The sequence below is a fragment of the Macrotis lagotis genome, chromosome 1, assembly GCF_037893015.1.
Source record: "Macrotis lagotis isolate mMagLag1 chromosome 1, bilby.v1.9.chrom.fasta, whole genome shotgun sequence".
NCBI classification, from domain to species: Eukaryota; Metazoa; Chordata; class Mammalia; order Peramelemorphia; family Peramelidae; genus Macrotis; species Macrotis lagotis.
This window is the reverse complement of record NC_133658.1, coordinates 884,336,277-884,346,362: the sequence shown is the minus strand read 5'-3', so window position 1 is coordinate 884,346,362 and position 10,086 is coordinate 884,336,277. Positions and strand designations below refer to the sequence as shown.

At 43.4% G+C, this 10,086-nt stretch overlaps 1 pseudogene; it reads left to right on the top strand.

Annotated features, from left to right (window-relative positions):
* Nucleotides 1-2,052: 2,052 nt before the first annotated feature.
* LOC141508381 (proline-rich protein PRCC pseudogene) lies at nucleotides 2,053-3,559 on the top strand (annotated as a pseudogene).
* The last annotated feature ends 6,527 nt before the right edge of the window (nucleotides 3,560-10,086 follow it).

Sequence of the window (10,086 nt, the reverse complement as noted above, 5' to 3'; positions counted from 1 at the left end):
TTCATTCATGAAATCTCTACTCGGAATGGAGAGAACCCATGCCCTTTGGAGGAAGCCATCTAGGTAAGTGTGTCTGCATGGATGGTGAATTCAGAATAAGGGAAGACTGCCAGGAAGACTCGAGGCAAGATATCTAACCTCTCTAGGCTTCAGTTTCCTCATTTGTCAAGCAAGGAGATAGATCTGGTTGGACTTGCAGAACTACTCATGGTCCTATGCCCCTATGATGATGGAAGAGTAAGAAGCCAAAGAGGAAATTCATTCCTCCAAACCCCTCACCCAGAGCAACAAAAATACCCCAAATTTTCATCAGTAGGAGAAATGTTTAAAAACAAGTGGGCATTAGGAAATACATACAGATGGAAATAAATAAACATAATAAAAATTCCAATATATTAGGGGAAAATCCATGTATTAACAACAGTGGCAGACGAATGTTATAAATACATTGATGCTTTACAAATATCTCATTTGATCTTCACAAAAAAAAGCCTAAAATAGAGATGCCAGTTTTACAGTTGGGAAAACAGACACAGTAAGAGGTGAAGGCATTTTCTCAAGGTCACACAACTAGTAAGTGTCTGAAGACAGAGTTGGACTGAGTAATTAAAGAAGGAAATAAAATTAGCCATTTTTTCACAAAGTGATTAAATAAGGAAGGAGAAAATTCAGGACAAAGATCTTGGAAACATGTGGAAAATGTAAACAGAATAGCTCAATGACAAACAAATTAAAAATCACTGGAGTGAGACACATAGCATTTCCTGGGAGCACCCCTGTCTGCCAAGCCCCTTATCTGTATTAAGAAGTGGTATAACCCTGTCTCTAAGAACAACAAATGAGTCTATGTGATTGACTGTGAATTGAATTTCTCCACTTAGAGAATCATAGAACTTTCAAACTGAGAGGAGACTGGGAGGTCATCTAGTCCAATTCCCACATTTTACAGAAGAGGAAACTGAGGCACAATATTACCTAACTTGCCCAAGGTTGCAAGCCAGTTAATGGCAGAGCCAAGATTAGAATTCAGATTTCGGCCACAGTCTCCTCTGACCATGGCCCAACCAATGCTGCTTGGCTGTTCTTTTCTCTCTCTCTCTCTCTCTCTCTCTCTCTCTCTCTCTCTCTCCCTAGCCCTTCCTATGTAACCTTTTTAAATAAATTTTTGTTTTATTTCCACCCATGTTTTCCTGAGTATGAATAATGATTCCTCATAGGCAGAACTAAACTCAAGTAGCCAGTGGCTACATATATGTCAAGCAAGCTAGGAGACTTTGCCCAGACTGGGAAACTGGATTGAGCTCCATAGGTGAGAAGCAACACCCCCTTTTTTAAGAGCCTAGATTTTTAGAAAAGTAGGAAAAATATTGGATCTCTAGTCCTCCTTCTGGTTTGTGGGGAGTCGGCAAAGCTGAGCCCACATGATGTTTGGCAATAACCCTGGTGTGGGCCTGCCCTGTTCAGACTGATGGGAGGATTGGCAGTTCTGAGATGTGTTTGGTTTATACCCCCACTATGAGTGAGGGTTGTTAAGGAAGGACATTGGGTGTATATCCAATTGACATACCTATAAATTGATGAGAATTAAAATATGGGGGGAAATCCAGTACCAATTCTCCTCCAGCTGTGTTGCTTGCTCCTTGGAAGGAATTAGATTTGACAAAAACAAAACATCTCCTAGAAATGATTCTGGGGTGGTACTCCTGTTCTCTCTTTCTCTCTCTGAAATGCTTTCTCATTCTCTTCCACCCCCACCTCTGTAGAGGGAGGGGGGAGGGAGAAGGGGAATCTTCCAGAACTTTGAAACTCAAACCTTTATCTCAGATGGAATGCATGCTTCATTGTAAGAAGGGTAAGAACCCCCCCCCCAAAAAAATCTTGTTTTAGAAAACAGGGGACCCCATGCCTTCTTCCTGGTTTGGCAAGGTGGGGTGGGCAATGACCACATTACTTTTAGGCTATAGGTCTTTATCAATTCCAAGCCCCATTTAGCTAGGCTCAGAAAGCTCCACCCTTAGGAGGGGGAAGGGGAAATGGGCTACTTCAGGATGCATGGGTGACTCTGCAACCATTACCTGTGTGGAGCTGCCCGGACTGGGACCCCAAACTACAAGTGAGGCTTCCATGGGCTCCCTCAGAGGTAGGCTTTCCTGACTCCTAGGGCCACTAGGCCTCTGTGGGCTCCAGCCTCATGAGTCTGCTCCTTCAGTGAGGGAGCCCCAGAGGTGGAGGGAAAGCACAGGGAGCGAGTTGGATGAGGCTGCTGTCCTGGCCAGAGCTGGACCCAGTCTGGGGGGCCTCTTTGCCCCTCTTCCTCCTCCCAAGGGTCCTCCCCTGCTGCCTCCAGCTGCAATCGCCTCCCCTGCTGCCCTTGGGCCTAGGTGGCTTCCCCCCACCCCTGGGTCTCAGTCTGGCCAAGGCTGCAGGGGTGGGTGAGGGACTGGGGCTGGGGCCTCCCCTGCCCTCTCTGGCGGTGTCAGGCCCCCTCTGGGATTCCCCAAACCAAAGAAGAGGACTAGGGAGCCTGAACCTGGGAGCTTCAGATTCTGAGAAAGATGAACCTACAAAGAAAGAAACTGTTCTTCAGGGATTTGGTGAAGGGCCAGGTTTATCAGCTTTGCTTCCCCAACTCAAAAACCTGACCACAAAAGAGACTCACCAATTGCTCCTGCCCTATGCTTTCTCGTGAAAACCTACTGATGGCTCTGCCCATGGCAAGCTCTCCAAATCAATCCCAAGACCAAATCTGCTTCTTCTATTTCCTCCTTTGTCCCTACTGTGGGTGCCACTACCACTGCCCCATCACCCTCAGCCATCAAAGCAGCTGCCAAGATGCTGCCCTAAAGGTGACAAAACAGATCACACAAGAAGATGACAGTGATGGGGAAGTAGCTCCTGAGAACTCCCTCCCAGACAAGGCTGAGCCTCCTGGAGCTGAGCCATACCCTTACCCCGTCCCTGCTGCTTCTGAAGAGCCACCCCCAGGCACAGAACCAGATCCCACCTTCCAAGACAATGTGGCCAATGCTCCCCTTGAATTCAAGATGGTGGCTGGCTCAAGAGGGGCTCTTTGGGTGCCTAAGCCTGGGGATGTCTACAGCAGTCAGCCCTACAACCAGTTTCCCTACATATGGTGACACTAACACCACCGGCATTTACTATCAGGATTAGTACAGTAATGGCTACCACCCCGAGTCTGATCCAGCCTTTGCTCCCCCTGCCAGGAGATTCCTGCAGATGCCGCCTTCATTGATGATGAAGCGTTCAAGTGGCTTCAGGGCAGGAGGAAAGGGGACAGGAGGAGATTAACTTTGTGGAGATCAAACTAGATGACCAGCTCAGCAGGGTCCAGCAGTGGATGACCAAGTCCTTTACAGAAGAAAAAACCATCAAGTCATTTAGCAAGAAGAAAGGTGAGCAGCCAACAGGCCAGCACAGGTGAAAACACCAAATCACTTACTTGATTCACCAGGTTAAAGAGCGAGAGTTGGAGCTGAAGAACCCCTGGTCAGAAAATAAACTCCGCCGTTGGCAGGCCCAAGCCCAATATGGATTCTAGCCTTCTGGAACTGATTTCCTCAAGGATCCCATCTTTTCCTTTACCCAGTACCAGATGGCCTGGCCTTGCCCTTCCCAGCTAACACCTTTGGGAGCCCCAGTGGCTCCAAGTCCAGGACCTTCTTCCCCAGGGCCCCAGCCATCACTTCCCTTAAGAAGGAACACTTTGGATTTCATTTTCTGACTTAGAAAATGCAGCTTCCATATCTCTTGGGCCAACAAAGACTCCTAAGTAACTCTTCTAGAAACAACTGTTGAATTCTAGGTTGGGAACTTGGCTCCCTAATAGGACAAGATGACTGAATTCTGAATTTTGTTTTTTTGTTTTTGATTCCTTTGCTTTTGTTTTTTAAACAAAATAAAATGTCTTGAAATAAAACATCCATCCTGACAGGGAAAAAAAAGGAATTCAGATATCTAGATTCCTATTTTGGTCTGTCTTACACGAATAATCACTAACACTTATGTGGTGTTTTAAGATCTTACAAGGAACTTTAACAAATAGCTCATTTGATCCCTCAACAACTTTGGGAGGTAGATATTATTATTATTATTATTATAATACCCATTTTATGGATGAAAAATCTGAAGCTGCCAGAGGTTCAGTGATTTGTCCACAGCTAGTAAATATCTCAGATCAGATTTGAACTCAGGTGTTTGTGACTCCAGGTTGGTCATTATGTTTCATATTATGTTTCTCTCAACTAAGGCCCTCTGCTTTTTAAATTTAGAAGTCCCAGAGTTAGGTTCTTTCTGTAATAGCTCTGTAGCTCTCCTAGTCTTTTCCTTCCCCATCTCAGCGATAGGGCCCTTGGGAGGAAGGCCAGAGGAAATGGGGCAGATTCAAATTGCTCAAGAATTTCTCAAACAATCTCACTCCCATTATACGTCTGGGGTCTTTATGAAATTCAGAGCATAGAGAATCTGTCTTACAAAGTAGGACCAAGGAATTACATTTTCCCCTTGGACATCACTGACTCATTCAATTTAACCAGTGACTTTGTGTCTGACTGCTCGATGACAATCTCTAAGAACCTGGCAAGAAGCATCTTATTGAGGGTCAAAAGCAAACCCAAGGATTAAGAGGATATGGGGGAACCCTCACTCCAGGAGCATCTTTCCATCTCCTTGGGCTATTGGTGGGGAGGAAGGGGAAGGATGTGTTCCTTAAAACCACTATCAGAAAAACCAACCCAGGAAAAAAAATGTTTCTGGGAATATGGAAAAATAAGAAAAAAATAGTAGAAATTGGTAGAATGGTAGAAAATGGTAGAATTTGGAAATCAAAATATGAGGGAGAAAAAAGAAAAGTGTGAAGAGGAAAGGATGCTATTGATTTATGTTGGGAGGTTGGAAGATTAAAAAAAATCCCTCAAAGAGGAGGGAATAATCTCTGACACTAAGAGAGAAATGGATGTTCTAGGGAAAAATTAGGTGCTTCTCCTCTTAGCAATGATATAAATCCACAGGTGAGAAGGTCATCTAACCATAGTCAAAAGAAGAAGGGGCTCATGGGATCCTGGATATGGAACTGAAAGGATCTCAGAAGTCATCTATCTCAACTCCCTCACTTTACAGATAAAGAAACTGAGGCCCAAAGAGTTTACGGTTACATGGGGAGTAACTGACTATCCTAGGATTTGAACCCAAGTCCTCTGACTAAAGCCAGTGTTCTTTCCACTGTCCCACTGGTTGGAGACTTCCCGCTAAGGGCACCTGAGTACACCATTTGTCAGTCTGATAATAAATAACAATAGAAAGGTCTAGTGTCATCCTGGAGGCAAGCATCCAAGAAGTGACTAGTCAAAATGGGGGACTGTTACTCACGTCTGTTGGTTCACATGGACACAAATGACATCGCCAGAAGGAACCTAGAAAGCATTGCTAACAATAATGGGATCTTGGGCAAGAGCTGTGCACTTTCAGAAGCACAGGTGTTGTTTTCATCACTACTGCCTATTAAAGTCAAAGGATTCAGAAGAGAAAAGCAGATTTGGAGAATAAACAGCTGGTTTAAAAATAGCCTGAAATGAAGATCTGAATTTTTGAGCCACAGTTTAAAATACAAGAACAACAAGCTCCTGGCCAGGGATGGAGTATATCTAACAAGGGCAGAATAAAAATTTATTTGTCTGATACTTGCACATCTAATCAAAAGGACCGCAAACTGAAAAGGAGAAGAGATGAGGCAAAAAACTTCCTATATATCTCCACCAAACTACATTTGATAGAAAGAATTGGGATTTAGGGGGGAAGAATAGCCATTGAGAAGCTCAGAATTTCACAAAGAAACAAAATCTAACATCTTTCTGCCCATCTCTTCTATCTCAATACAAGATGCAACTCAGATCATCCTGAACTGGGGAGGGCCTAATCTATGTTTCATGTGCACCCCTCTTTGATAATTAGGCCAGTATCCCACAAAGTCAGAAAAACATTCTTGATATGACTCTCCAGACTTTTGGACCTTTTGTCTAGGAGCCTTCTCACCCTGAAGACACTTCCACACTATGCCTCCTCCTCTGATTTGTGATTTCCTGTCTGGGATCATCATTTAAGGAAGTGTCCAGGTCATCCTTGCCCTCTTCTCTGCTGGCTGCACTCCTGACTCATCAGATTTTTCCACCTAGTCTCTAAATGTGTACTCTGTCCATCTTCCCCTTCCAGCTCCCTTAGATATGTTGTCCTTCCCCATATGACTCTAAATTCCCAGAAGGAAGGAGATAGCTTTTTTTTTGCTTGTGTTTCCATAAGCAACAATTAGTGCTTGAAACATGGGAAGCATTTAATAAATGCTCTATCATCTATCTATCTATCTACCTACCTACCTACTTACTTATCCATCCATCCATCCATCCATCCATCCATCCATCCATCCATCCATCATATAACTATCTTTTATTTATCAATCTATACCTAACTCTCCATCTATCCATCTATCTGTTTATCTATCCATCCATTCATCTATCTATCTAGTGGTAAGATAAGTAAAATTAGCATCAGAAAATCTGTTTCAAATCCCAGTTCTGCCATTTGAGAACTTTGATTTTATGCAAGACACTTGACTTTATTTCTCTGGACTTTAATAGCCTCATTTGCAAAAGGATAATAGTGGATAGAGTAGGGGACTTGGAGTCAGGAAGACTTGAGTTCAGATTCTGCCTCAATCACTTACTAGCTATATGACTTTGAGCAAGTCGCTTAACCTCTCAGCCTCGGTTCCTTCAGTTATAAAATGAGGATAAGAATAGATCCACGGGGTGTTTATGAGGAACAAATGACTTAATATACATAAGGAACTTTGTAAACCTCAAAGTTCTATAAAAATGATTACTATTATTAGTATTAGACTATATATACACTCATTCTATACTATAATAATTATTATTAATTATTGTGATGGGTTGGATTAGATGACCTTTAAAGTTCTTTTAAGTAGTAATACTGTGATTCTGTGAAAATTCTTTGTGTTTTAAATGTGCTAAAGGAAATTGAAGGAAAGGAAGCAGTCGTTTTGGACAAACCACATCAATAAGAGAAATCCCTGAGGGCTTGAAAGAGAATGGCCCCCTGCCTCACACACATAAGCCAAACTCAATCCCCTTAAATTTTCTCACTCAAACTTTGAGAGGAGGGGAAGACAGAGAAGCTCCTTCCAAAAATTAGCCAACACCTGACAAGTAATCCCCAAGTACAGTCCCTATGGCCTAATGGCTTTCTAGATACCATAGGGAGGGGTATGTATGGGAAGGGAAGTATGAAACATAGTTCTTGCCTCCAAGGAGCTTCCAATCTGGTTGAGAACAGTCATGGAATCAATACAATCATTCCTACTGGGAAGGATATGAGTTCTGTGGACTCTATGACTGTCTGGATCAAAACTTTCCTCCCTAACCAGCAGCTTTTCTCTACACATCCCTGCCCTTTCATTTATGTCTTTGTTTGCTCAGCACCCACCAACAAATCAATTTGACTGGTTGAAGAAAAACATTAGCAGATCTAAAACCGATTAAAGAATAACACAAAACTGATCTAAGGAGGGGGAATTCCTATGCTGTGATGGGGAGTGAATGGAAAGAACCTGCCTTGAGTGGTGGGATGGAGGAGGGAGAGCTTGAAGGTACAACAAAGCTTTCAAAGATGAGCTGCTCCATCATAAGATTTCAACAAGTCTGTGGGAACCACATTTCATCATGCCACATGACGGCTGTTTGTGGTTTCTTCTTCATCCAACACATAAAAGTACAGGATTCTTCATAGCCTGAGTCGTACTTCCCTGTGTCTAAACAAGATTGTTTCTAGCTGCTGAGCCATCTCATTTCCTTCTTCCTAAATCCCTTCCTTAGGAAAATTCACCCACCCTCCAAATTCTCATTTCTCTAAGGTCAGAGGTCTAGCTTTTCTCTGATTTGCCCAGGGAGGCTTCCTCCGGAGGATACTGTGTTCCTTCTGACAATATTACAACTCTCTCTGATCTTTGAGTCATATTCCTCTGGCCTTTTGAAAATATTTTTTTCTTCAATATTTAGAGGCCTCTGCTGGTGTCTTTCCTGGCATCTAATGACCTTTCCTGCCTTCCTTGGGGCAATAGGATTTCTTGCTCATCTTCCTCAAGTTAGAGTCTTCCTTAAATCCTAGTCTTGGAGTCCATTTGCAGCACAGAGGTTAATGATATTCAACAACCACCAGCCAAAGGGTATTCAGGAAGGGTTGCTGGTGTTAAAGTCCCAGAATCTGGTTTTGTGCTTATTTTCTTCTTGCATTGGAACAACTCTCTACCCTTCTCTGACCCTCAGTTTCTTCATCCATACAATGAGATCATTGGACTGGATGAAATCTGAAGTCTAGATTTCAACTTGCAATTCTTATGATCCCATGATTCATCTGGTCTAAATGGGTCAGCTAATCTAGGAGGGGGCTACATGTTTGACGTAAATCCTTTCCATTTGGTTATTCCTCTTATTCCATTTTCCATTCATACCTCTATCCCAAATGGTTAAAACTCAGGCTAAAGTGGTTTGTTCCTCTCCCTCCCTGCAGAGGTCTGACAAGTTTGGAGATCTGAGAGGAGGAACACAAGGTAATTGGTCCAACCAGACTTGGCCACCCTGGAGGAAGATAGGAGACAGAAAGTCAAAAGAAGAGAAAAGAGAGGAAGTCCTCCAAACCCCAACATTCAATGGAGGATGCAGACACAAGCTAAAGGGCTCTCAGAGGTCAGGAAGCTCTTGTAGGAAGGGATCCATGGGCAGCTAGATGATTCAGTAAGGAAAGCACAAGCCCTGAAATAAGGAGGACCCAAGTTCAAATCTAGCCTCACACTTGATGCTTATTGTGTGACCTTGGACAAGTCACTTCACCCTGACTGCCTCACTTCCAGGGTCATCTCCATTCATCCTGAATCCTATCTGGCCACTGGACTCAGATGACTAGAGGAGAAAGTGAGGCTGGTGACTTAGCCCAGCACCCCCTCACTCACATCCAATTCCCGTGCTTGTCATGGCATCACCTCCCTGATGGCACGGTCTTCTTCGAGAACGAAGGACAGACATCATCAGGAGCTTAACGAGTGCTTATTAATTGATTAATAATAGTAATCGTTGTTGTTGTTCAAATGTACCCAACTCTTCATGACCCCATTTGGGGTTTTCTTGGCAAAGATACTAGGAATGGTTTGTGTCTTTCCTTTTCTAGCTCATTTTACAGATAAGGAAACTGAGGCAAACAGGGTGAAGTGACGTGCCCCAAATCACACAACTATGAAGTTTCTGAGGCCAGATTTGAACTCATGTTGACCTGCCTCCAGGCCTGCCATTCTATCCCTTGTTGGATCCACTTTATCTACTCATTTTATAGATGAAAATGATAATAATAATAATAGCTAATATTTATTTATCACCTATTATTTACCAGGTACCATGCCAAGCACTTTATAATTTTTATTTCATTTGATCCTCACATCAGCTCTGTGAAGTGGATGCTATTTTTACTATCCTCATTTTACAGATGGGAAAACTGAGGTAAACAGAGATTAAATGACTTACGAAGGGTCATGCAGCTAACTGAGGTGGAATCTGTCATTCACATAGCAGCCTTTCAAATACCTGAAGACAACTATTCCATCCCCATTTAGATCGGATGATGTCTCACCATGGAGGAGAGACAGGAAGCAGCTTGGAGATGACCATTTCGTCTCAGACCTTGATAAGTTACTGCCCAGGACCCCAAGCCCAAGAGTCTTGGGAATAGCCATGCCTCCATCCCAGTTGCCCACAGCCAGCATCCTGGGAAGGTACACCCTGGACACTGCTCCTGGGGGTCCTCCAGCCCCAACTATTGAACTCAGAAGAAAAGGTTCTTTCCATGGAGGTCCTTGATCCTTGATTCAGCTTTAGAAACCAAATAAGCTCAATGGCTAGAACTGGGTCTTCAGGGGAAATGGCATCAAAAAGAAATTCAGGGGGCAGCTAGGTGGCGGAGTGGATACAGCACCAGTCCTGGAGTCAGGAGGACCCAAGTTCAAATGTG